Source organism: Castor canadensis, chromosome 3, assembly GCF_047511655.1.
Source record: "Castor canadensis chromosome 3, mCasCan1.hap1v2, whole genome shotgun sequence".
NCBI lineage: Eukaryota > Metazoa > Chordata > Mammalia > Rodentia > Castoridae > Castor > Castor canadensis.
Window position 1 is genome coordinate 126,777,999 of NC_133388.1, and position 27,842 is coordinate 126,805,840.

The window sequence follows — 27,842 nt, forward strand, 5'->3', positions numbered from 1 at the left end:
TTTAGGGGGCCCACACATGGCAGGAAGAGCTCCCCCGGGAATTGGTGAAAAGGTTAAAGCCTCCAACAAGCTTGGATTCTGTGTCTCAGCTTCCACTGCAGCCGCGCGGCGGGAGCGTCCCGCGTTAATGTCTCGATGCTGCTCTCTGCTGGCGGACGGTGCACCGGCAACGCCTGGAAACACCTCATCCTGGGACACGCTGGCAGCAACAAAAATTTTGTTTCTGCAGCAGCAAAGAACCTTCGACCAAAGATAAAATTATTATCTGTAAGGAGCACAAGGGTGCGAAGCCATGGGTAGTTGTAGACAAGGTGGAACAGCAGAAGTTCATCTCCTTGGAGGGCATCCTGACCTCTATGGAGGATGTTCAGCTGACCTTTCTGCAGCCTGACCACTTCTATCAATTCTCAAGTTGTCAGAGTCCCAGGATGCAGCCATTTTCCCCGTGTGGAACAAAGATGTGCGGGTGGGGGTGATGTTCCCTACTAGGAAAGAGTGGGAGAGAAGCCCACTCTTTATTTTATGTAGGAAAAATAAAGGATTTCTAGATTACAATCCAGGAGGACAAACTACACTTCATCTCTTGTGACTGGAGGCTCTACAGAACCTTCCCAAAGGGAGTTCAACTCCCATATGGCTGCCCTCTGCCTTCTCTGGCCCAGTCCATGACACCACAATAGTCCTCCCTTGCCTATGGTCTCACTTTCCATGGTTTTGGTTAGTTACTTGCCATCGACCATGGTCCAAAAATATTAACTGGAAACTCCAGATACAAACAATTCTTAAGCTTTCGATTGCATGCCATTCTCAGTAGCATGACAGAATCTTATGCCACTCCTCACCATCCAAATTGGGGTGTGAATTATCCTTTTGCACAATGCATCCACACTGTGTATGTTACTTGCCCATTAGTCACTTAGTACCAGTGTTGGCTATCAGATTGACTATTGCAGAATTATAATACTTGGGCCTTAATAATAGTACCTAAGTCCAAGTGTAGTGATGCTGACAATTCAGATATGCCAAGAAGAAGCTGCAAAGCACTTCTTTTAAGTGAAAAAAATGAAACTTCTCAAATTAATAACTAAATAAAAATCACGTGGTGACATTACTAGATCCACAATACAATAAAATATTTTGAGAGAAGAGAGAACACATTCATACTTCTGGGAGGAATCTTGACTTCTCACTCTTCCCATCCCAGATCTCCCTGACTGGTTCTCCCTGTCTCCAGCATTGGCTTTCCACTTCATACCAAAGAGATCTACATTAAATAACTCCATTAATACAATGTTCTTAAAACAGCCCTTGGCACATGGTAAGCACTTGAGAAACATTCTCTCCTACTATATAAACTACAAATGTGATTTTGTGAGGCTTTCCAGCATATACCCTGCTTCTTACCTCTGTTATTGGTAATCTGGGCCCTTTATTTAATTGTGCTTCTCCCAGTCTCTTTACCTATTTATTTATCTTTTAAGACTCAAACTTTCTTTTCTTTCAGGAAGTCATTCCCAACTGGCGTACTAAATGAATCCTGTGAATTTAGGCATCCTCTTCTGTATTTGTCAAGCACTCCATTCATTATTAGAACTTTCACAGAGTTGTGTGATTGTCTGTGTATGTGTCTTTCTGCTCTCCATGTCTGACTTTCTTGAATTCCAGGACCATCTGTTTCATATTCATGCCTGCTGTAACTAGCACAGATCCCAAGTCATATACTTCAGAGTCGCTTGTATGGATGAATGAAGAATGAATGATGAATGAATGAATGAGAGACGGTCTCCTAAGCACTAACGTGCCCCAACCATCTCCTTACACTTACCAATTGGAGAGTTCTGTGGGTTAACTCTGCTCCTTTGGGGTCTGTGAAGAGCAAATCAATTACCACTTGGAAGACTCTGGCCTTTAGTTAAACAGCAATGGCAACATTGAACCTAGTTACCTTTGAAAGGGTAGGTTATCATTAGAGGAGGAGAGTTGAAAGTCATCTGGCAGAGACCCCATCCAGCAGGAGAGCAATATTCAAGACTCAGGGGTCTACATTAGGACACCAGGCACATAAGAAAAAGAAGACCACAGAAGTTTAAAAGATGCACTGGATGAGAGAAATCAACTAAGTACATTTTATATACCAATTACATAGAATGATATTTTTATTGTTTTGCTGGAGGTACATTATGGCATTTACAAAAGATCTTACAATATATCAAATATATCATAGTTGAATTCACCCCCTCCATCATTCTCTTTTATCCCCTCCCTTCCCCCATTCCTGGGATAGTTTCAACCAATGGGTCTCATTTTTCCATTTACATATATTGAGCACAGTATTCACACCATATTCATTCTCCTGCATCCACTCCCCACACCCTCCCCACTCCCAAGGGTACCAACCCCCCAGACAGGATCTGTTTTGCTTTCCTGTTCTCTGTTTTTGAAAAAAAAAACAAAAAGGTATTTTTGTTTGTTTAAGATAGCTACACAGGAAGTTTTCTTGTGACTTTTCCATGTATATATGTATTATAACCCATATTGGTTCACTTCCTCTATATTTCTCCTTTCTAGTCCCCTTCTAATGGTGATTTCAACAGTTTTTAAAATCCTATATTCATTCTTGTATAGGAAGTACATCAACCGTATTTTCCTTCTTAACTTCCTTCTTTACTTCCTTCTTTTACCCCTCTCCCCCATATGTGATCTCTCCTTAGCATAACCTGTTTTTCTTAATATTGCTGTACTTGTATTAGGTCTATAGTCCACATATGAGAGACAACATGTGGCCTTTGGCCTTCTGAATCTGGCTAACTTCACTTCAGATGATGTTCTCCAGTTCCATCCATTTACCTGCAAATGACAAAATTTCATTCTTCTTTATGGCTAAATAAAATTCCATTGTATATAAATACCACATTTTCTTAATCCATTCATCAGTAGTGGGGCATCTTGGCTGTTTCCTTAATTTAGCTATTGTGAATAATGCTGTAATAATCATGGGTGTGCAGGTGACTATTGTAACCTGACTTACATTCCTTTGGATATATCCCTAGCAGTGGAATTGCTGGATCATATGGCAGTTCTATTTTTAGTTTCTTGAGGAGCCTCCATACTGTTTTCCATAGTGGCTGTACTAGCTTACATTCCCACCAGCAGTGTATGAGGGTTTCTTTTTCCCCCACATCCTTGCCAACATTTGTTGGTGGTGGTGTTTTTGATGATGGCTGTTCTAACAGAAGTGAGATGGAATCTTAGTGTAGTTTTGATTTACATTTCCTTTATGGCCAGGGATGGTGAGTATTATATTCTATGCTCATGTGCTTTTTTTTTGTTGGTATGACAGAATATCACAGACTGGGTAATTTATGAAGAATGTTTAGTTAGTTAGTTAGTTAGTTAGTTAGTTAGTTAGTATAGTTCTGGAGGCCGAGAAGTACATATAAAGGTGCCAGCATTTGGTAAAGACCTTCTTGCAGCATCATAACATGACAGAAGCATCACACACCTAGAGAGCACAAAAGTATGCAAGCTCAGGCCTCTTCTCATCTTCTAATAGAGCCACTAATTCCAATGTGGAGCCCCATCCTCCTGACTTCATTTAATTCTAATTACCTCTCCAAGACCTCATCTCCAAAGTCCATCAACATATGAAATTAGGGATTAAGTTTCCAACACATAAACTTTAAACAACACATTCACATTATAGCATATTCCTTCTAAACATCACAATAATCAAAGAAGATAGGTATTACTATCCATACATGCTCAATGAAAAAAAATGGAGATTCAAAAAGATCTGGTTCCATAGCTGAGGTCTGACACCTGCTATGTGATAGCCCCAAGATTCAAAGACAGACTCTGACTTCCAAGCCCAGCTTTCTCTCTACATTAATGTTTCCTCTTCTGTAAGAAGGAAAGCAAAAGGCACCTGTAGCAGGTCCTAACCCCTTATCCCTGGGTAAAAGAGATAAAACTTTCTAGAAGCTAATTTTCATCTTAATTGAGAGTCCTTGTATATTTTTCCTTCTCTGAAATGTGTACCATTGAATACTAATCCTGACCACCTCCTGGCTCTCAGCCTGGTCAAGTCCTAGAAAGAACAGGGATCAATAATTGAAGAGCTCAATTTCCCATGTTAGCTAGGACATCCCCCTTCCCCCACCTTATACTTGCAGAAGTGGAATGGGCCTCATTTATCATGTCTTGCTCCACAGTGCCACAATTTGTAAGGTTCAGTGAGATTATAGATCAGTGACTAAGGAGACCCAATCAACAATTATAATTTCAGAAAAGAAACAAGAATACCAGACATACATCTTGGTGTTTCAGGACAACCCAAATGTGTGTGTTAACTTATATAACAAAATCATGGGGTTTCAGTGAGATGGTGAAGCAGGCTTTTAAAGCTATGAACTTGGGTGTGCCATTTTCAACAGAGAAATCACACCTCAAGAGCCACTGAATTCCATATGAATCCAATATGATCTTTAAGCAATACTATACCTGGTAACAGTCAGAAACAAATTCTAAGAGCAATGGTCCTTGTGTACATGAACGTCACTTGGAGGACTTATTAAAAATGTAGACTGGTTGGTTCCACAATCACCAGAGTTTCTCATTCAGGAGATCTAGGGAAATCTGATCATTTTGATTGCTAATCAATTCCCAAGTGATGTGGTCCAGGGTTCAGAATGCTCAAGGTGCCATTTCCCGATTTTCCTCCTGTATTCCACTGTGGACCATGAGGTCCCATTGTGTTCACATGTTCTGCATATCACAGAAGTGCCCATGAACTGTCCCTATGACCAATACCTTAATCCTTCCTTCATCACTAAGACTGAGATGGTTTCCAAAACCGATCTTGCAAATTCCAGTCCTGCCTTTCCCAATCTTTCCAACATATATTGGCAGAGTGAGAGCCTCTTGCACAGAGTTATAGCAATCACCATGGTTCTCCTTGACCTAAAGCCCTTCAAGATGTCTTTCATTCACAGGATGTGTTCCAGCTCCTTAATGTGGCACCAAAATTCCTGATAACCTGGCCCGGGTCTCACTGTTCTGTTCCAACAACACCCTCCTCCCCATCTATAACCAATCATAAAATATTGCAGTTGTCCCTCAATATTCTCAAGGAGTTGATACCACAATTCGCAGTTGCTCTAGTCTCATATAAAAGTGTGTAGTATTTGCGAATAACCCACACATATCCAGCTGTAGACTTACAATAATCTCTCAACTACTTACAATATCTAACACGATGTAAATGCTATCTACATAGCTGTTGTACTGTGTTGTTTGAGGGGAAAAGTCTGGACATGTTCAGTGCAGATGCAATTTTGTTCCAAATATATTTGATCCTCTATAGGTTGAAATAATGGATATGGAACCTGCAGATACAAAGTAACCACCTTACTGGCAACTTCAAGACACATGTCATTCTGTATACCTGCCTTCATTATGTCATGGCTTGTTCCTGGACTTCCATGCCCCCTTGTCCACCTGACTAATTTATATTCATTCTTCAGGACTGCCTTCAGCAGTTCTGTCTCTGGGACACATTACTGGCCCTGGCTCCCCTGTACTTCTGCACAGAATTGATTCTCTCCTTTGTGTACATCCCTGCTTTTTACATCTGTCTGTGATGGCCACATGTTTAGGGCCACTGAAATAGTTTTCTTTCCATTCTGCCTTCCCTGTAGGCCGGGAGATTCTTGAGGGCAATATATCATGGTAGTCTCAGGGCTAAGTAGAACATCTGGCCCTTGGCCAATGCTTCCTGTAGGTGCTTTAACCTACAGGGCTAGCAGAATCCCCCAAGGCACAGAGGAAGAACACTGGCTCTTGCAGATCTCAGCTGTTACAGATCCTATTGTTCCCATTCTGAATTCCACTGCTTTTCATCATGAGAAGATCAATGCCTCTCAGGCCTTTGGGTAAGGGAAGCCAGCCTTGTGAGGCCCACCCCACAAAAGACTTCATCTCATGCCTGGCTACACTGCCACAGCAGGATGATGCTGAGTGAAACCAAACGCCTTGTGTCATCTTGCACTTGACATTCTATGTGCATTCTAAGTCTGCCTTTGGTATCATTCACTTATGGAATCAGGCATTGTGTCCTAGCCAGGACACTGGAGCCTCTGTCATTCAACAGCTCACTCAGCCCACACCCTGCTCTCTGGGCATCTGAGGTTCCTGCTAGCTGAGCAGCCTCAAGCTCAAGGGCAGTACTGAGTCAGTCACAGAAGGTTCATTACTCAGTATCCTAGGGGACAAGTTGTTCCCCAAATGAACACTGACAAACAGGCCTGAACTCTGCCATATAGGAAGGAAAAAGCTACAAGATGGTGCTATCTATGGTCAAGGAAAGGGCGTAAGGCAGAGGCTCTCTCTTCTTTTTTGAAATTGGGAGCATCTTTTTCTTGGGGCAAGAACAGCCCTGAACACCTGACCTGTCCAGCCAGTCTCAGTCCCTCGCATTCCCTGCATGGCATCCTCAGGACTGTGCTTCTCCAACATTCTCTGGAAAATCCCCCTGAGACCAGGTCTGACATGAACAGCCCCCGGGTCTCTTCTTATCACCAGATGCCTTCTAGAAGGCCTGCCCAACCCAGGTGTCACTTTTCCCTACCACCAGTCATTCTTCTCTGACTGAGCTCCTCAACTCCTCCCAAAGGGACATTAAACAAGAAGATTTGACTGTTTCAGAGTTGTGTTTTGGTATCTTATTTTCACCTATTGACAAAAGAATACAATAAACCTCACCACAGGTTAAATTCAAAGACTTACAATGTCCTAAGGGTGAGAACACTTAGCAGGCCAGGCCTCATGTTCTCAGTACAGGTGCTGTTGGTATTTTGTGAGAGAGGTAATTCTTCTTTGTGTGAGTGTCAGACCATTTGGTATGCATGAAATGCTAGGGCATCTCCATTGTGGCAATCAAATGATCCCTTCCTTCCCCAGATGCCTCCTGAGGTTTTAGGAGAAGAACTTCTTCTCAAGAGCCACCTTCCAGAAACCCCCTATCAATGAAGTCATGCAAACCCCTCAGGTCATATTGACTCTCACTTTTCCTTGCTGACAAAAATGCCTGGACCACCATAAAAAATAAATGCTTCATGCTCCTGTTTCTGCCTGTGCCCTCACCTCCCATACCTTGATTGGGCTCTTCATTTAAAATGAAAGAATAGTCTGGACTTTTAAAAACTAGTTTTATTGTTTGGTTAGAGAGAAAATCTGCTCAGGTTCATGGAAAAAAGTTCTCTGCATTAAGTAAATGCCCTTGCTGAGCCTTGTTTCTTCTCTGCCAGTACCAAAGTTTTGATGGTCAAGTTTGCCTACGCAACAACGACGAAGAACTTTCCCCATTCCCTTTATTCCTGTCTTCTACCCAGAGCCCCTTCCTTCCTTCCTTCCTCTTTTAGGGTTCCTTTCAGTAAATCACACAACAATTGTCCCTGACAGTCATGCTCCAATACCATGTATTCCCTACCCAATGTTGTCCTTTGGCCCCAAACAATTTTTACAATTTGAAAATTGGTTCTACAATCTTCCCATACATGTGCACTACTTTTATCAATACCACTGCCCTAATCCTGCTGTGTCTTCATACCTGAACTCAATAGCAGACCCCAGTTAGAGTCACGATCTGTCATCCTTCTTAGTTTCAAAAGTATTCTCCCCATTGATACCAAAGGAAACTTCATAAAATGCTTATATGCTGAACTCAACATCTTTGATGTCAAAAGTCTTTGCATATATGGTGCTGTCATGATAACATCCTAGGCAAGGTCACAGATGGGGAATGCCCTTTATAGGGCAAGATTGGATGATCAGAGTGGGACATACGGGTAATGGTCAGGCACTGGAAGCTTGATATAGACCCTTTGCATATAACATTTCCTGGGGTATAATTGGGCACACCCAGGAATAATGGAGAAGCAGAAAAGAAAACAGGATAATCGTGTCTAAAATGACATGAATAAACCAAGTACTCCTCCAAAACTCCTTCTAACTCTAGGGTTAGTGAAACTATTATGATGTGATGCATTTAGAATTTTAGAAACTTCTTAGGTCTCCATTCTGGCATCAATTTGGCAGGGAAAGTAAGAAATCCAGGGCAAACTCTGCATATCTCCTTGGCTGTTATCAGTATTCCAGTGTCCCCTCCACCAACGTGGGGGGACAGGAGGGTGCTGCAGCCTGCCATTTCGAACCTTTGACTGTGAGTCTCCCACTGCTCTTCAGAAAATATTCTCGAGCTCTGCCTCTGTCATCAAGAAGGCAGTTATTTGAATACATATATGTGTATATATATATATATAACTGCCTTTTAACTAAGTTATGTGTACAAATAAAAGAAAACAAAATAAAACAAGTGCTATACTAATTACATTTTAGAAACATATTTCCTCACCCAAGATGCCAAGTTATAATTCATTCTGTTGGCTTCTAATCTATTTGGCTTTAAAGCTCTTTTGATTGATGACAGATATGTGAACTCATTCATTATATATTCATTCATTCACTCTGTTACTCTTTACTGTCCACAAAAGTCTGGCATGAATGAGGTTGATACGATATGCACAAGGGCTTCATGGTATGTTCCTGAATATGCCGACCTGCAGTGGAATTTTATAATGTACATGTACATTTTTAACTCTTTCAATCAATGGTCCATCAGGATTACTTAGAAAAAGGCATATGTTTAGAGTCAAAAATAAAGAACATATTAACATTGTCTTAGAGAGGTGAATTGCTTTTTAAATGCTTCTGCATTCTTTTGACACTCTGATCATTGAGGGGGAAGACCATATCCCCTCCTGGACAGTCTATGTAGCCCAGTCTTAGTGAGTGACTGACTAACAGGGTTTGGCAAAAATGGTGCTTTGGGACTACTGAAGCTGAGTCATAAAAGGTAAAGTGTATTCCACCTGGAGCATTCACAATGAAGCCTTCAGTCTCCAGGTAATAAGTCCTGCAATCCCAAGGCTGCCCTGTTATAGGGAAGCCCAACATAGCCCACATGGGACGATCACATGATAGGCCCTCAGACCAGAGAGAGAGAGAGAGAGAGAGAGAAACTGAAACAGAGAGAGAGAAACAGAGAGAGATAGTACCTGCCTTCCAGCAACCCACGGTTCCAGCCCCAGTTATTGTCTGACAGTGACCATGTGGCAGACCCGAGACCAGTTAACCTAGCTAAGTCTTCTTGAAACCTGACCTTAGAAACAATGATTGCTTGTAAAATGGCTATTGTTGTTAGAAGCCATGAAGATAAAGGGAGAGTTTTTAATATGAATCTTTCCAGCTATCTTTAGGAATGATCCAGAAAGCATTTTCTCTTAGCTGCAACAAAATCAGCTACTTGTCTCTTCTAATAATTGGCCAGTCCTTCCTCTGAGTAGTTATTGCTTTGTGTGCCTTAAGTAAGACAGGGTTTTTATTCATGCTTGACTCTAAGAAGAAAACTATTCATAGATAGCTAGACCCTGCTGTGGTCTGAATGTTGGCATCCCCCAAAATTTATTTGTTGAAACATAATCCCCAATATGATGGTACTACGAGGTGAGGTATTCAGAAGGTGGTTGGATTGTAAGGGTGGAGCCCTCCTGAACCAGATTAATGCTCTTAGAAAAGATTCCTGGGATAGTTTGTTTGTCCTTCCTTTATGCAAGGATGCGGGAAGAAAGTGTCCTCTATGAGGAATGGATCCCCACTGGATGCAGACTCTGCTGGTGTCTTGGACTTCCAGCCTCCAGAACTGTGAGCAATATATTTCTGGATTTTTGGTTTTTTTTTTTTTTTTTATGAGCCACCCATTCTATGGTAGTTTGTCATAGCAGCCCACTTAGGACAAAGCTGTCTCCAACTTTACTTTTTAAGAAGAGACAGATTTAAAGGGAGAATCAGTAACTTCAATTTTAGCTGATGAGTAAATGTCACAATCCCTGTGGTAGCAAGACAAAGAACCAGGAGCACATTGTCCTCAGTTTAACAATTGCACAACCAGCACCCAAATCAGTGTTCACTAATCACTAACAACCTATATTGCCAAACTTCATTTGTGCATAGGAAAAGCTTCCACTCTGCCTCTCCTTTTCCAGGATAGAGTAATGTGATCAATTGCTTTTAAACTATCTGGACAACAACTTCCATGACTTACTATCTATATAGTTCCATTTAGCTACAGAAAGTTCCATCCCTCCATGTGGCTTGCCTGTGGCTTCCCCTGCAACAAATGAGTCAGCTGAAGGTTATCATTCTAAGGAAATCTGATGTGCTTCAGAAATGAGAACTTCTTGGTACAGAAATACAACCTGATGATTGTTATCCTGGAAAAGGCTAGAACAGTGTCTCTCTAATGCAATAAAAAAAGACATGAGTCATTAAAGCATCAAGAATATCACTAACACAGAGAAAAATCTATGACAGAGCAGTGAAAATATTCCCTTCAAAGATTAAAAAAAGAAGTTGCAAGACTGCAAATTTATCTTCTATTCCTGAAACATTCTGAAACCAGGTCAACTTGCAATGGTAAGAAAACTCAGTCAAATGTCATGATATGAGAAATATTGGTTCAGTCATGCAGTTTTCAGGGGTTTGGGCTGGAGAGTGAAAAGTAGGGGCCATACTGCAAAAAAAAAAAAAAATCCAAAGCCTATTCATGTATGAGTGAAGCAATTGGACATCAAGCCTGACTGAAGCATCATAACAGGTTGAAACGCACCAGGGTAGAGACGAGAGAACCAGATGGACGAGGCCACATTAGTGGCTGCCCTGGCACTAAGCCTGTGCCTCATTCTGCTCCGGAAACCTGAACTTCATGCCATGTTATGTAACTTACAAATCAGGGCTTCTCACTGCAGGGGCCTAGAGTAAGATACAACAATTGTTAGGGGAAAGGATAGAGAGGAATGTTTCCTTCACGTGTAGGAAAAATTTTGAGAAAAAGCAAAGATGATGATAAACTGAATAGACCCAACTCAGAAACTAGTTCTGAGTGTAAGAAACTATGAAGTAAGTACAGACAGTCCCTGGTTTTCAATTTTTCCACTTTATGATTGTGTAAAAATACACTCACATGATCATTCTGTTTTTCACTTTCAGGATAATAGTCAATAAATTGTTTAAGATAGCCAACATTTCATCATAAAATGGACTTTGCTAGATGATTCTGCTTAGTGGTAGGCTAATGTAACATGTAAGTGTTCCAAACACATTTGAGGTAAGCTAAGCTAAACTACCATGATCAGTGAGGTTAACTGTATTAAGTGTACTTCCTTTTCAAGATAAGATTTTTGACTTCTAATAGTATTATTGGGATATAACCCATCATAAATCTAGGAGCATCTATAATCTATTGGAAGAATCCAAAAGGTCATGAAAGTAAAACCTAACCCATGTGGCTGCAGAGCATTTTGAGCCTTTCCCCTCAGTGCCCAAGAAACTCCCTGAAAACAAATGAGATCATGGTAACATTCAGATCAGATGTATGTATACATAAATCTTAGTATCACTACAAGGAAATAACTTTTGGAATATTTGATTTATGTAAGAACTCAACATATCAGATAATTGACTATGCTGACCCTAAAAATCTTGTTTAAAAAAAAAAATAGTGAAATCAATCAACTCAACACTCCACACCAACTGGTTAATGTTTCAAACTAACTATTCCCCTCACTATTATTGCTTTATAGATCTTCCATGTGTATTCAAAACCCATCCAATGGGCATGGGTTTTTGGCCCCACTGGTGGTAGCCTAAAGAACAAGTGTCTCTTGTAACTGGAATGTTCCTTCTAACAGTGACAGAAGATTTTCATGATAAGGAACTATGAGCAAAGCATTTCCCAAACATTGTTCCCACAACCATTCCATTCCATTTCTGTTCATTATAGAACAGACTGAACACCTAGAAAAAGAAAGAATGGAGATAATTGTTTGGATTTTGCAAGGACGCTATTTGAAGATGAATATCCAGTTAGAATGTATGATGAAACATGTACAGAAATACAAAGGTGATTTATTAATTCATCTCTAAGTACTCAGTGTACTATTCAATATATGTATAGTATTTTAGAAGAGAACAGCTATGCTGTAATTCAAAATTTGTTGCAAATATAAAAATCAGTTCATGTTTTCCCTCACTTTCTAGATTACTTTGACTCTTAAAACAGGTCAATCTAAGACTTAATTCTAAATTGAATCGATTTAAGAAAAAAAAATGGGAGAAATAACTCTGCTTCCCAATTCCTCTTTCTTGGTTTCCTTTGGGAGTCCCTCTAGTACGGAAAGATCATTGTGCTCATTTCAAGACCAATAGCAGCCCCTACTCCCACCATTCAGAAGGGGAAAGTTTGCAGGCTAATTGCAGAACCATGCCCAAGAAACCAAGGACTGGTTTAGGATAGACGTATGACCCACGCTGGTCAATTAGAGTCCTCGGAGAGGCTTACATGCTAGACTGGAGAGGAAAAATCCACCTTTTCTGTTTAAATTGTGAGTGGTATAAATGTCAGCCCAAGACTTCTCAGCAAAGTAGAAAAATATGGTGGGAAGCAGAAAAGAATAAATCCAACATTCAAACAAAAGACAGAAATAAATAGAGCTGTAATATGAGAGGAAGAGAAAGAGAGGATGAGGTAAGTGTGTTGTTTGGACCCTGGGATTCAGCCATGCAAGAGAGTGAAACTTCCTCCAGACTTCAAATCACATTAGTGAATAAATATCCCTCTGTGCTTAAGTTGGTTTGAGTTGGGTTTCTGGCTGTTGCACTGCAAGACTCCTGAACACTACAACTTGTATGATTATTCTACTTTCCTGCTTCCTGAACACTATCCATTCCACTGGATCAAAACTGATATTACTATGACCCCAATTAAAACACTAATGTATATAATAATTTTAGTTATAACAATAGCAAGCATTTATGGCCCACTTGCTATGTGCAGGTAATGTGTGCACTCTTGTAGGAGAGAGAGAGAGAAGAAAGAGAGAAGTGAGAATATGGGATAGTGCCTGCATGGGAGGACACACCTCCACGACATTCACAAAAGCTTAGAGTCAGAGAGGTGATTTCCATTTCCTTATAGACTTACTGAAGTTCATTATCGAATCTTCCACAAGCAACTACATAATATTTGGAATCAAAAAGAAAACATGTCCCCTTGAAAAAGACTTCCATTTATCAAGACAAGAAGACTATTTCTCATTAATTCTTGCTTTAATATTAATTAGGAACATTTATATAATGTTTAAAAATCAAACTAAAATATATTATCTGTTGCAGTATTTCATTTTGTGTGTCTCATAGCTATGGTTTCCTATTAAGCTCTCCCAGTGATTTGCATATCACTTTTTTAAATTCCCTCACAGAAACCCTTTCTGGGTACTAAGTAGGAACTTGCTCTGGTCATGAAATAGAGCAGCAGAGTCCTTTAAATTAGAAGATTTCTTTGAACTGGACTTAAACAAGCACTGACAGTTTGCTACCTGTTTATTTTAAATTCCCCAAGGAGAATCCATTTGCTTCTATTTTATAACCCACTGTTCTTTTTATTTTAGCCTTTAAATTGTTTGTTTTTTTTTTTTAAAGAAAAACTCACTAATGTCAGTTTGAACTAAATGAGAAAAGCAACATTATCTAGAAGGGACAAGCCAAAATGAGGAAGTGAATTATCAAGTTTTTAGTTTTAGTTTCGAGTAACCCCTTACAGGTAAGGCCTGTTCTGCCCAACTCTCAGAGCCTAGCTGCTTCCTGGTATGACCTGTTTTCCCTTCCAGCCTTCCCCATTCCCAGCACCATTCATAACTTACAAGGGCCCCTGCCACCCTCCAAGAGGCAGACACTAAAAGGAACAGTGGTTTAGTGGTTAAACAAGTTCTATTGGCTAAGGTACAATATAAGGCTGTCATTTTGACTGTAACCTTGAACAAGTCACTTCATCTCTGTAGGCCTCAATTTCCTCATCGATTTGGAGATGATAATAGTAACTACCAAAAAGGAGTGTTGAAAAGCTGAGATGAAATGTCTCTGAAGTGCTCAGCCCAGTATAAGTATACAATAAATGCTCATGAACATTTGTCATTACAGTGAACCAGGAGCTTTCAAAAATGTTCCTCTCCTTCATCAGATTTGCTGGTGTTCCCCACACCTCTCATCCCAAGTAGAGCTGATGACCCCCCCATCGCTTGGTATGTGAGGTTTATGGTATTTATACAGGGGTCTTCTCACTACAGCCTCATGCATGATGGCAAGGACAGTGTCTTCTCTTTCTCTTCATGCACTCAATGCCCCCATCCAGCAGTCACAATTTAAAAAAAAAAAAAAAAAATGGCTGGATGAATTTTCAGCCCTCTAACAAATGAGGAATTTGAGGCTCAGCAGTCATAAGCAGCGTTTTCAGGTTCATGAGTGCTTTCATGAAAGGGTCTGAAGGAACAGAAGTAATATATTGCAGTTTAATATTTTAGAGAAAACACATGAACTTGACTAGAAAGGGAAAAATGAAAAAGGACACTATTAAAAATAACAATTTTTAAAAAGAAAAAAGATAGTAACAAAGTCAATCAAATATGTGACAATAGCATACTCCATTTATAAGCAAGAAGGCCTTGCCTAGACGGGCACAAACCAGCCTTAAGACAAAGAAATGCAATCAAGCCCAGTCAAGCAAGTGACTACTTTAGAAACAATTCATCCCGTTCCAGGGAACGATCAGCAATTAATCCTGGAATTTCATATGAAGTACTTTGCATGTTTTTTAAGTCCTACTAAATGTCTTTGTTTGATTATGTATTCATTGCTGAAGTTCAAATCATTGTTTTAAAACTCACTCAGAGGTTTTGGATTTTACAGTGTTGTTCTTTTGCAAAGATTTGATGTGGGAGTATAGTCGCGAGGCAAAGGAGGTCCTGCACTCTGCTCACTACTTGGATTTTTACTGACGTTTCAGCAACTTTTGAAATGATTTGTTCTTATTTCTTTCTTTTTTAAAGATAATTTTTGCTTTGAAGGTTAATCTTTTCTGCCTCTGTGCCTTTATTGTGCCAGAACAAAACATTTTTAAACACCCCTTTGACAACCAAGTTGAAGTCCATTCTTTCTTTTTTTTATGTTCATTGCTAAAGGTAAAGAGAGATGCAACCGCCTCTTCGCCTGGTTACCCTCGCTCCACTTTGTTTCTGTCTAGTGCGATGATCAAGCTGGTCCAAAGCAATGCAGAGCTGCAATGTAAACACAGGAAGCCACGCCCACTCTCCCCTCCCCCAGGACAAGCCAAGGCCGTGTCACTTCCACCCCATGAGGCTGTTCTTCCCTAGACTTTAGTCCATGCATATGCGTTGATCTGAAATCCATAAAACTCTACAAAAGAATGACACAAATCCACTAACATATGCCTGTTCATTTTTTTTTTTTGAGCAAATTTTCCTATTAAATTAATGATAGCGAAAAGAGTATTTCCAGTGATTTTGAAATCATGGGGGAAAATTTTAAGATTTTGAATTTTTCTTTGAAACGTTCTTGGCTAAAAATGGAAATATGAAGAACAATTTGAAACGTATTTACTATATATACTTTTTAGCATGGAAGTATGAAACAGTTTGTCATAACTTTTTTTTTTCTGGGTCCTTAAAAAGTTACAATGACTTTAACTCAAGTAAACAGGAGACTTAAAATAATTGCAGTCATGGATGAAACTTACTTTTAAATGTTTTTTAGTTTAGTTTTGTTTTTATAGAAAAAGAAGTATGAACTATAAACTTGTTAAGCAGTAGATACCTCTTTGGGTTTTACGAGTTGATTAAAAGCAGTCAAAAATATGAAAACAGAAGAAATCACAAATGTTAACACTGAATACAGAAAGTTACATTTTTGTTACTCATAGTCAAACATTCTTTTTCAGCAAAGGAACCATTGACCTGGGACAGGGTTAAAACTAGTCACAAACACCTTTATCTTTCTGATTAGTTTTATATAATCATGTTTCTTTTTGGAACTGTCCCCCTTTGGAGGAAATCTTTATCATTTGCACAGCCTTCTGAAAAGTCATAAGATCAAGTTCTTTTCACGTGGTCTTTCATTTCTTGTTTTGCTATTTTTTGCTCTTTCTTAATATAGGCCAATATCTTTCATGAGTTGTAAGAAATCGATACATAGAATTCAACAAGAAGGGGAGCCAAATGTATTTGCAAAAGCTTGCCACTAGGTTGACAGAAAAAGTGTGTTTCATTAGTTTTCTAACAAGTTATATTCCGAGCCTGAATAACTGGAAATAACCTGAATTGTGCAACAATCATAAGAACCCCCAGTGTGGCCTCATTTAGTATCCTCGTCAGCCAATGGCAGCAATGGCATCATTTCAAAGCTGTTATTGGATCCTGCATTTGAATGGTTTGCAGTAGCAGGAGTTTTCAATAAAACCCTGCCAATATCTTTGACATAGTCTTTCTTCTTAATTTCCTCTGTACCTATTATAAGCAGAAGCATATTTAGAGTAATCAAATCATCTCATTTTTCCTGGGTCATTTTTATAATCCATGTCTATCACTAGATGTAGCTTGCAATAGTTTGGATCTGGAATGTTCCCCCAAGCCCATATGTTAAAGGCTTAGGCGTCAGCCTGTGATGTTATAATGGTACTGCCACAGGCCCAAAGCAACAAGACCAACAATCATGAACTGAAACCTCCAAAACTGTAAACCAAAATAACCTCTTTCTCATTATAAGTTGGCAATCTCAGGTCTTTTTTCTAGTGGTGAAAAGCTGACTACCACACAGAAACTGCTAAAGAAAATGGCTTTACACTCCTCACAGGGTTTTATAATTATAGCCAGAAAAGATCTTCACCAAGGGTCATGTTTTCTTATACTTCTGGGTAGCTCTGTGTCTTAGTTTGGATTCTTTGCCTTCCACGTCATTGAATCTGACTACTACATTTTGGTGTCTTGGCTTTCTTTTCTTCTGGAAAGCAATACTTCTAATTTGAGTAGTTTTATTTATGATTAATAAATAATTATGAGTAGTTTTATTTATGATTCTTTTTATTCCACTTTAACTCTCTCAAGAATTTCTGTTCTGTACCATGTTAACCAAGTATAAGCCATAGCATGTACATCCAACTGCATTAATGTCCTTATGGGAGTGGGTATGTTTTCTGCTGTGATCTGCCCTACTGTTTTTGTGCACACTTTGCTTTGACAGCAAAGAACATACTTAAGATGCTCAGAATCTCTCTTTGATTTCACAGGCTATGGTATCTGTTCACTCAAATTTTGATTCTTCTGTAAAAACCTGATGAACTGAAACACAATTGCAAAGTTATATGAGAGTTTTTTCCCCCAGAATGAGTCTATCTCCATATGAGTGCCACAAAGACACGTCTCAATGACTCTCTCTGAGACCTGTTCCAATACAGAGAGAGAGTAAACCCAAGAGTTAAAATACTACGAACTGCCATTTTTAAGCCTTGCTAGCTACTAGACATTGTAGTAAGTGCTTTGCACATGGTATCTCATTTTACTTCATGATGATGACAAAAGATAACTCTTTCAGCCTTGTTTCACTCATAAGAACGTATGGTTTAGAGTAATTTGTCTAAAGTCATATAGGGGAAAGTATCAGAACTGAATTTTGAGACTAAGGCTATGTCCTGCAAAACTCTGTGTCCTTAAAATGCTATGCCAAGGGTTGTGCCAGTTCCAAAAACATCTGCTCAAAAAAAATGTATATAATCATTTTATTGAGTCACTACTGTCCAGCTTCTCATGTATTGTTGAAAATGACAATCCAAAAAACTGCATGCTTTCTGGAGCTCAAAGAGCATTTTCTGATCTTCTAGCACCATCTATACTAACACAAAGACACTGGAAGATCTTTGTTTTTATTTTCATTTATATATTTACTATAGACTTGCAAAGTAAGTCAATAATTTGAGAGTTTAACTTTGAAAATACAGAATCAAAAGATGAACCTTGAGAGGTATGGGAGGGGTGAGAAAAATTTATCCACTTTCTTGAAATGTTTCTAAGGTATTTCTTCTATCAAGAATTTTTTTCAGTCATTCTAGAATTCTTGATGAATACATGTTTCACTTGCAACCATTTTTTAAACTAAGAATGGTGTACAAGGTGTTAGCTAATAAATAGCGTATCAGACAAAATGCTGGTGGGGTATAGCTCAGTGGTAAAGAATGTGCTTAACACACAGGAGCCAATCCCCAGTGAAACAAACAAAAACCTACTGATAGTTACATTTTTTATTTTGAACTATTGACTGCAAAGAATGATTTTATGTAGAAATCTGGTCTTCCATCATTTCTGTTGATGTCACTAATAGAAAGCAATCATGTAGAAGATCCAGCTGGATCAAAACTTGGAGGACTTTGTGGGCAACTTTCTGTGGGTGATGCTTTATGAAATTTGCATTAAACTTTTCTGCTATTTAATTTTGGGTCTGTGAGTGGAGTCAATACTGCTAAAGGACTATATGGTGCTCATAAAGCAGGTAGATTTTTGTGTGGGTAGAGCAGGATGGGCAAAACCATGGCCAACCACATGTTCTTGTATGGTTCTCAAGCTAGGAATTACTGGGGTTTTTTTTAACCCCTTTTAATGACTGAAAGAAATAAAGTAGAATATTTCAAAATATGAAAATTATTTTAAATTGTTATTTCAATTTGCATGAATAAAGTTTTCCTGGGATCCAGTCACAGTCATTCATTTTTGCATCATGTATAGTTGCTTTCATGATGTGAGGACAGAGTTTGAGTAGCTGCTGAACACCCACAAAGCCTAAAATATTTGTTACCAGGGTCTTTTCACAAAAGCTGGCTAACTCCTGGTACAAAGGATATACACAATTGTGTGAATGAATGACTCTTTTACATACTAGAGTACTATGGTAAATTTGGGGGATTTTTTTCCTTACTTGACAGCTTTTGAAATGTGTAGTTAGGGGTTTCTTAGCTTTTTCTATGAATAAGAGTTCAAAATTTTACCTGCCGATGTGGTGCTATGAGTAAAAGCTTGAATTCTGGAGTAAAAATAGAAAATTTTAGCATGTTAAACTGTTATACAGATTATAGAATGAGTAAGTTATGAGAATGAAAAGGACTTTAAGAGTCATCTACTGTCAAAATGCAGTGTTTATACACAATGGAATTTTATTCAGCCATAAAGAAGAATGAAATGTTGTTGTTTGCAAGTAAATGGATGGAACTAGAAAGCATCATCTTAAGTGAAGTTAGCCAGGCTCAGAAAACCAAAGGCCACATGTTTTCTCTCGTATGTGAAATATAGACCTAATGCAAACACAAGCAGTATTATGAAAAACAGATCACACTAAGGGGAGGTCACTAATGGGAGAAAAAGGGTAAAAGAAGGAAGTTAAGAAGGTGAATATGGTTGATGTACTTTTTGAATGAGAATGAATATAGAATTTTTAAACCTGTTGAAATCACCATAAGAAGGAGTCTAAAATAGAAAGGACAGAAATAAGTTGAAGCAATTTGAGTTACAATACATATATGTATAGAAATGTCACAATGAAAACTATCTTAAACAAACAAAATGTCTTTTTTTTCAAAAACAGAGAACAGGAAGGTAAAATAGGCCCCAGGGGAGTGGGGGTTGGTACCAATGGCAAGGGGGAGATATAAGGAAAGGGTGTAGAGGGTGAATATGATGGAAATATTATGTAGTCATGTATGAAAATGGAAAAATGAGACCTGTTGAAACTCTTCCAGGAATGGGGCAGGGGAATCAAGGAGAATGATGGAGGGTGTGAATGCAACTATGATATATTGTAAGACTTTTTGTAAATGTCACAATGTACCCCCAGTACAACAATGATAATAAAAAAAGAATTTTCTACTGTCATAAATACGCTGTCTACTGTCTTGTCTTCTGCAACCAAACTTTCTGGGCATCACAGCCTTTCCCTGTAGGTAGGTAACTTCCTCATGTGACTTGAGGTGGAAGTGGAGCTGGGTACTAAAGAGGGAGTTGGTGCTACACTAAAAAGCAACTGATGCTGGAACTTGCTTTCTTGGAAAACTTCCTGAATCCAACTTGCTTTTTAGTCCTTTGCCTCTTTTGCACCAGTGGAGGGTACTATGAGTAGCTGGGACCTTCTGGATAATGCAAGAAGCCGCTTTCCTGCGGATGGAATTTAGAAAGTTCTTGTCTAAGTTCGGCTTCTCCCATGTGGTTCTACCCACCACCACATCACGGTCAAAAATTATCTTCCTCACCTTTGCTATCAGTGTTGTTTGATTCATCTGCACTTCTCAAAATAGGATGTTCTTTCCATGTGGATATGCACCAGGACTGAGCAGGCTCTGACTATAAACAAGGTTCCTTTTACTACATTAACCAAGTTTCCTATTCTTGTTCTGCTGCTCATAAAGACTTTTGGTCACCTACATTGTCCCAAGCCTCCCTCCCTGTATCTGCTGGTGAATGAGGCCCCAAATCCAACTCCAAAGCTTGCTGGTCCTATTGCTTCTCCAGTCTGGAGCACCATCAGTTCTAATCCTTTTTTACCTGTCAAGCCTATTAGAATCTGATCTTGGTTCTTAATCTTTTGGAAAAGTGAGGCAGCAAGTATTTTATAAAGCTCTTACAAACGTGTATGTTTGTACAAGACTTAAAGAAAAACACAATCTCTCTGCCTACTTGAATTATTGCAAAGCTATAGAAATCGTCACAATTATTTGATCAATATAACACAGTTCTGAAATAAAATCTTACAAATACTGAAAAAGAGAGACTTATAAGCCAATTCTCATCTACAATAGAAACACATAAAAATCTACATTAAATTTTAACTAACTTAATCAAATATTTATTAATGAATCTAATATACCTTGTTCAAGCACATTTTATTGTAGAAATTCATTTACAGGCAGTTAAAAAAAACGTATGAATCTGTGTGTGTGTGTTTGCGTATTTGTGTAGCATGGAAATTTCTTTTGCTAAAATAATGGTGGTTACCATCGGCAATAGGCTTGTAGATTTTTCTTTCTCTTGTTCCTTGCAAGAGTCTTTTGAAATATGAGAAGATCTTACTCATAAGAGCAAATAAAAATATAGGTGAGCTTCAACAAGAAATCTGCAATGCTGGTTCGAAGAAACTTCTGCGGTTACTGAAAGAAGACTCTACTAGTTGGAGAGATCTTACAGAAAAAGTAATTGCCACTTCTCTTCAAAATAATCTATAAATTTAATTTGTCAATCAAAATTTTGAATATTTTGAAACCTATAATACTATATGGTTTCACTTTCTTAAGGTTCCCAAAGTCCTCAGATTCCTAAAGATACAAAATAAAAGGGTGGTTACCAGGGAGTAGGAGCCGGGAGAAGAGTAGGAAATAGAGAGCTGTTGCTTAATAGGTACAGAGTTCCCAGTTTAGCAAGAAGAAAACGGTCTAGACATTGATTACAAAACAGTATGAATATGCTTAACACTATTGAACTGCACACTTAGAAATGACTGAGACAATAAACTTCATGTTGTGTGGGTTTTACCATAATGAAAACTTTTAAATTTTTTAAATGGTAATCCCATTTACATTTTTAGATTCTTAGAATTTTTTTAATCATAGGAAGGGGGAAAATCCACATTCACAGATAGCTGGCTTTAATTGGCTTTCATGAGGGATGAAAGTTTGAGATGGGGAGGCCCGGAAATGATTGAGAAAGCAGTCTTGGAAAAGGAGACAAGGAAGCAGGAGACAGCAGGAAGTGGTTCTAGCTGGAGTTTGCTGGCAATTTAGGCCCCAAGGGCAGCTCCTCCAACTGCGAATTGATTGGTCCCTTCTCCTGCCAGTCAGTCAGACCACAAGAGTTCCCAACTGGTGGTGGTAGTGGTGGGAGGAGGGATTCATTTCCCAGGTGAGGTAGTTCCCCTTCAAACTGGGCTGCTATGAGCTGCAAGCAACCTGTACTCAGGGTTCCTGGGAAGGGGTGCACAGACCCAGTGAAGTGGATGAGGTAGGGTGGTCCGTGGTACCTTTTGATGTAAGTGTGACTTTCAGGTGAACAAGGAAGCAATTTTTGGTATAAGCATGTCCCAGGCAATATTTATGCTAAAATATTTACATTTATATAGCTATGTAGTATATATATTATTATATATTCTATAGCCCATTTGTTATCTTTACATATATATGATAACTAAAAAGTATGTCTTGTTCATCTGAAATTCCAACTTAACTGCATGTTATAATTTTAGTTGTTAAATTTTTTTACTCTAGGCTGGGCTCCAAAACCATCCACTCCAATAGCTTACAAGTGCCAGGGTCTTTTAAGAAAATTATTTTATTTAAGCTACTTTTTAAAAGTAATATTTCTCTTACATTATAAATGATGAAGATGGTCATACAGAAATAACTGGAAGAAGTAGAATGCAAACCCAGCTATGACCATCCAGCCAGAAGGCACAGCAGCCCCCATCATCCACTCAGAGTGGGACCCCTCAAGTCCTTCTCCCCCATCACACCAGGTTCTAAGGCCAGGGCTTCTCAAGGAGGAGAAATTCCAAGTAGAAAATGACCAATGTGGCTTCTAAAAGGGGAAGGATTAAGTGTGAATCCCTCCTCACTCCTTCCCTCGCTCCACCAGGAATCTGGTAGAATAGAATGCTCTCTGCTCCACAGGGAGGGCTGTGGTCCTGTTAAAGGCAACACGGACCAACAATGATGAGCAACCTGAAATAGGAGGGATGACCTGGGGACACACTTAAAACCCTGACTCAGTGGCGTTGCCTGTCCCACTAGAGAGGAACAGGCCAGCTAAAATATTAAGCCCAGACTCAGCACTAAGCTTTGCAATAAACAGACAAGAACATATCTGTCTGAAAAGATTGCAACCAGAAGGAGCAATGAAGTCAGAATAAAATGCCAACCCTTGGATTAGGATTCATATTTAGTCTGGTTGAGTCTTAAAAGATTTCTTAGAATTCTAATAGCCTTAAATATGTTAAGTATAATAATATACATCCCTTTCATCTTTTCTTCCTGATGTTCTTGGGGATGTACATAGTGTGTGTGTGTGTGTGTGTGTGTGTGTGTGTATGAAAGAGAGAGAGAGAGAGAGAGAAAGAGGGAGATACTGAGACATAGATCGAAATGGATTGCAACAGAGATCTAGGGAGCCATTAAGAACCTTTGGATACCAGAATTACAAAATCAACTAATCAGCAATAGTGAATGGTGTGGAAAAGTGCAAACATCTTTCACTGTAAAGGATAAATGCAGCTGTTACAAGTATATTACTGCTAATAGTTCAGATTTGTGTTGCACTGATATAGGGCAGGGACTGAATTGTTCCCAGATGGAGTTTACAGGAAAGAATGCTTGCTATAGAGTAAACACTCAATAAATATTTGTTGAATGAATTAAATTTCAATTTATAAATAACTGGAGACCACAAAAACATGTCTGTTCATCATTCAAAGGAAAAGCCAATAACTTGAATTCTGAAAACTGAAGGAAAAAAAAAGGAAACAGTTCCATAGTTTCAAGTGGCATTCCAGATCAATTCAGCAAGTAAATTTCTATACCAAATAATATTGTTCTAAGCAAGGGAATCATGCAGGTGGAAAAGAAGAACTATTAGTCTTCACAGAGAACCATCTACCATCTCTAGTTCAGCCTTTGCTAAACCTGAGTTTAGCAAATGAGTGTTTGTGAATATGTATGAATGTCTGCATCCCTCAAATTTCATTTGTTGAAATCTACCCCCCAAGGTGTTAAGAAGAAGGACTTTGGGAGGTGATTAGACCACGTGTGAGGGGAGAGTTTATGAATGAGATTAGTGCCTTTGTGAAATAGGCATGAGTGAGCATGTTCGCCCCTTCCATCATTTGAGAAGACACTGTCTATGAGGAATGGGCTCTCACCGCACACTGATTCTGCCAATTCCTTGATCTTGGACTTCTCAGTCTCCAGTTCTATGAGCAATAAATTCCTGATATTTAAAATTACCCAGTGAAAGGTATTTTGTTATAGCAGCCCAAACCTACTAAGTCTTCATAGACTAAGAATATCATTAAATTCAGTTTGGCAGTGAAAAGTGAAGTTTCTGACATGAAATCTGTCTGGTCTTCAGCTACATAATTTCTCACTCCTCCTAGCTTGAAAATCAGTCCTTATGATTTCAAATTATCCTCCTAGATTTTATCTGGTTTGCTTTTTCGGAGTAGCAGGGACAAAGAACTAATGACAATGTCTAAAATCCACTAGGACAATTCATGAGAGGGTGGCAGGATTCCTGCTTCCACACATCCGTCTGAAGTTTGGGACTGTCATGACCTAGCTTTTCTTCAAGGCCTGCAATCCCATGGAACCATGTAAAGTTCACCATTTCCTCAGCCACCATTCCTTCCAACCAGCACTGAGAACCTGGTACTCTGCTCATCTCTAGGCACCCAGACATAAGAAGTCCCATCTTTTCTTTCCAATGGGATGGAAAATCCCCCAAAGCAAAGTGAGGCTGGTCCTTATCTATGAGCTTCACAGTACCTGGAAAGTTATAGCCAATAAAATTTCCATAGCCATGTCTCCTCTGAATGCAAAGGAACAAAATGCAGGCATCTGTGTGGGTCTCGATCCAAGCCACCTGCAAGTAGGCTGCTTGTCAACCCCCCAGGGCTGAGACACCCAACACCATGACTGCCTACACAGAGGAGGCAGCAGCTCCTTCCTCATGTTGGTGCAGGCCTAAACTCAGGGCTCATTGTCCTAGTCTCTAATCCTCCTACCCCTATTGTTTGCCTCTCTGGTGTGTATGAAAGCCTGTACCCAGAACTGCTTTTTGTCTAGGCTTCCAAAACCTGCTTCAGCCTTGACTAAAATTTCTTTTAAACATCAAACTTTCTTTCCTCTGCTCCAGCTTTTCAATTTTATTAAAAATCTTTCATTTGGTTGTTAATATCAAGTGTTAGTCACCTACCTATAGTTGGTGTGTGCTTACGAGGTTTTTTTGTGTTTTGTTTGTTTTTTTAGAGTTATGTTTATGGCCTGCTCCTAGTACTGGCTTCATGTTTTAAAATACAGTTCAATGTAAAAAACCCTAACCAGCCAAAACCCTACAAAGTGTCCCCTCTCTTTCTCTGGGTAACTGACAAGGGAGGGACTCAAGGAGGGAAGAATGCAAGACCTGCTCCCAGACTAGTGGGTAGACAGGCAAATGATGCTATGATATGAAAAGACTATAGCATACGGGGTACAGAAGTGCCAGCAGCACAAAAGGGAAGGCCAGCTCTCCTGGGGGAAATGCACCTGGCTTCCAGAAGGAGATCCCTGGGAGCTAAGAGGGACCATCAGCATGGATGTGAGAGTAGAAGAGCTAAAAATAGAAAGACTGGATTTGATGGGGTCTAAAGTTTGAACTTTATTACATATTCTGTATATATCAATTTATATATTCTGGGACCTCTTACAGGAAAATGGTTATATATTTAATATCCTATGATTAGGAAAATAGTTATGAGAACAGATATAATGAAACATGACTTGAAACATGCTTTCGTTTACTTATTTGCAAATTACAGTCTTTACAAGCATTTGTGAGGCTGATAGTGCCACCGTGGCACCTCCCTCCTCTCTCACTGCGTAAGATATCCAGGTCTTAAGAATTGGGAGCCACTCGTGTTTCTCTCATTGGAGTTTTAAGTCAGGCAGGGACTATTTATACCTTCTGTTTTAAGAAGTTCTTTCTGGCTGGTGGAGTGGCTCAGGTGGTAGAGTGCTTTCCTAGCAAGCGTGAGGTCCCAAGTTCAAACCTCAGCACCACCAAAAAAAAGTTCTTTCTGTTATGTATAAAAAAGTAGATGGAGTGAGAAAGCTAAGCTCAGAAAAACTGATTATGAACCTATTTTCATTGATAGCAGCTTTACTCACAATCGTGTGCTCTATGTATACTCTACGGGAGTTAATATGTCTTCCAAATTCTTGTCATTCATTTTTCTTCCTATAAGTACAAATGAAAATTTTGCAAGGGTGATTTTCAAGGAGAGATATGGATGAAAGCTACTTTAAGAAAGTCTATATTTTAAAAATATCTCTATCATAGTCTTTTACCATAAAAGAGATTTAAACATTTGGATGTAATCCTTGATTTTCCTTCAACAATCCCCATATACTTTTTTCCTGTTTTTATTAGTGCATATTAATTGTATAAAATTTTTAAATAATATGGTTTTGATTTGAAAAAAATGTCTTCTGTAGTATAAGTCAAGTTTCCAGGTGATGATTTGAATGTGCATCGTGATTCTTAAAGATTACTAGAACTAACAACGTTAAGACATTATATCATATGTCCTTTGTAAGTTGGGTGAGTTATTATCTGCGTTTATGAAAATCACATAAAGGGCTGCATGAAATTCTATTGGATTTTCTATCACTTCCGGCCACTGCTAGAGAGACATATACACTTTCTATATATCCTTGAACTACATCATCAGTTTAAATATATGGAAACAACTGTTTAACTCTCTTTTCAGCTCAAGGGCTTTGAAGTTGGCCACAATGCATCCAGTCTGACTTCTTTTTTTTATTTGGACCAGGTTTCTTCCTTCTGCTGTCTGTAGCTCAGGTTTTCATTATCTATAAGAAGAAGTTTTCAGAAAAGCAGAAATTTTACAAGGACAATTTTGCTCTGTAAGAAGAACAATAGGCTAAATGTGCTTACTTTCATGTGTGCTAAAATCCAAATGTCCAGTAGATTGTTAGCTACTTTCTCAATACAGAAAACATGCACAGTGAAAATTAAATAAAAGCATCAGGTTTTATGATATATGTTGATTATCTATTGCAACATGACCCTGAATTCCAAAACACCCAAAGACTTTGTAGTTGGTGTTTTATTAAGCTACTGGAGGAGGAGTCCAGATGAGGGACAATATAATAGGATCTAGTCTCCACTCATAAATCCCCACCCATCTAGGCAAGAATAGACCCCTAATGTTTGCATTCTTTTAAGCCAGCCCTTGCCTAAAGTTCACCCCTTCCTGAAATTCGGCTCAACTGTTTAGCACATGTCGACCCTGCAGTAATGAATTGGCACAAGCCTAATTCTTATGATGATTAATGGAGCTCCTCAGATGCAGCCTATTATTTCATACAAAGTTAAAAGAGTGATTCATCATTAATCACTATAAGAAATGGGCTCAGTGATTCATAATTCTAAGCCAGCCCATTTCCTTAAGGGTCCTGTTTGTCTTTTGTTATTCCAGAAGTGGCACAGTTCACAGCTTTGTTCTACCTGCATTCTGATGTGCACATTTTCTGATTAATTTTCTTTAAAAAAAGTCACATAGTCCAAGGATGTTTGCTTATCAGCCCTGACCCTCTGAAGAATCATACTTCTTTAAGTTACCAGTGTTCTTCTGGATCCAACTGTGCTCAGTTTATCCACACTCTCACCCAGAGACTGAGCAATTAATCACCAATCAATAATCCTCATAGCTACTTTTGGCCCTCAGCAAGGAGCAGCCTGTAAAGAAGGGCCATTTAGATTAAAATTCACTCCCCTTGCTTACCTTTTTACTCCTCCCCCTCATTTTCACTGAGATGGTCACCAATGGTCAAGGAACACAAACAGGGCTGCACCTGGTCCTTGCTCAGAGTCATTTCAGGCCCACCAACAAAGGACCGTGCCATTGTCTTTCTGTGGACCCTTGTATTATATCATCTGCCAACCTGATGCTATTTTCTCTGAAGCTGTCTATCTTGCATAAGGAACTAGAAAGTCCTCTACTTAACATAAAGGAAATGAAAGCCTTGTGGGGCTCGGGGGGGCCATCTCCCCAGAGTCACCTCTTTCTGTGTCTTTTTCCTC

At 39.0% G+C, this 27,842-nt stretch overlaps 1 long non-coding RNA gene across 1 annotated transcript; it reads right to left on the bottom strand.

The window, feature by feature from the left end:
- On the bottom strand, positions 1-27,842 carry LOC141421666 (uncharacterized). Its single transcript, XR_012446333.1, has 4 exons — positions 27,544-27,842; positions 1,946-2,040; positions 1,826-1,866; positions 1-240 (listed from the first exon to the last, which is right to left on the bottom strand). It is a non-coding gene; the product is annotated as an uncharacterized lncRNA (long non-coding RNA).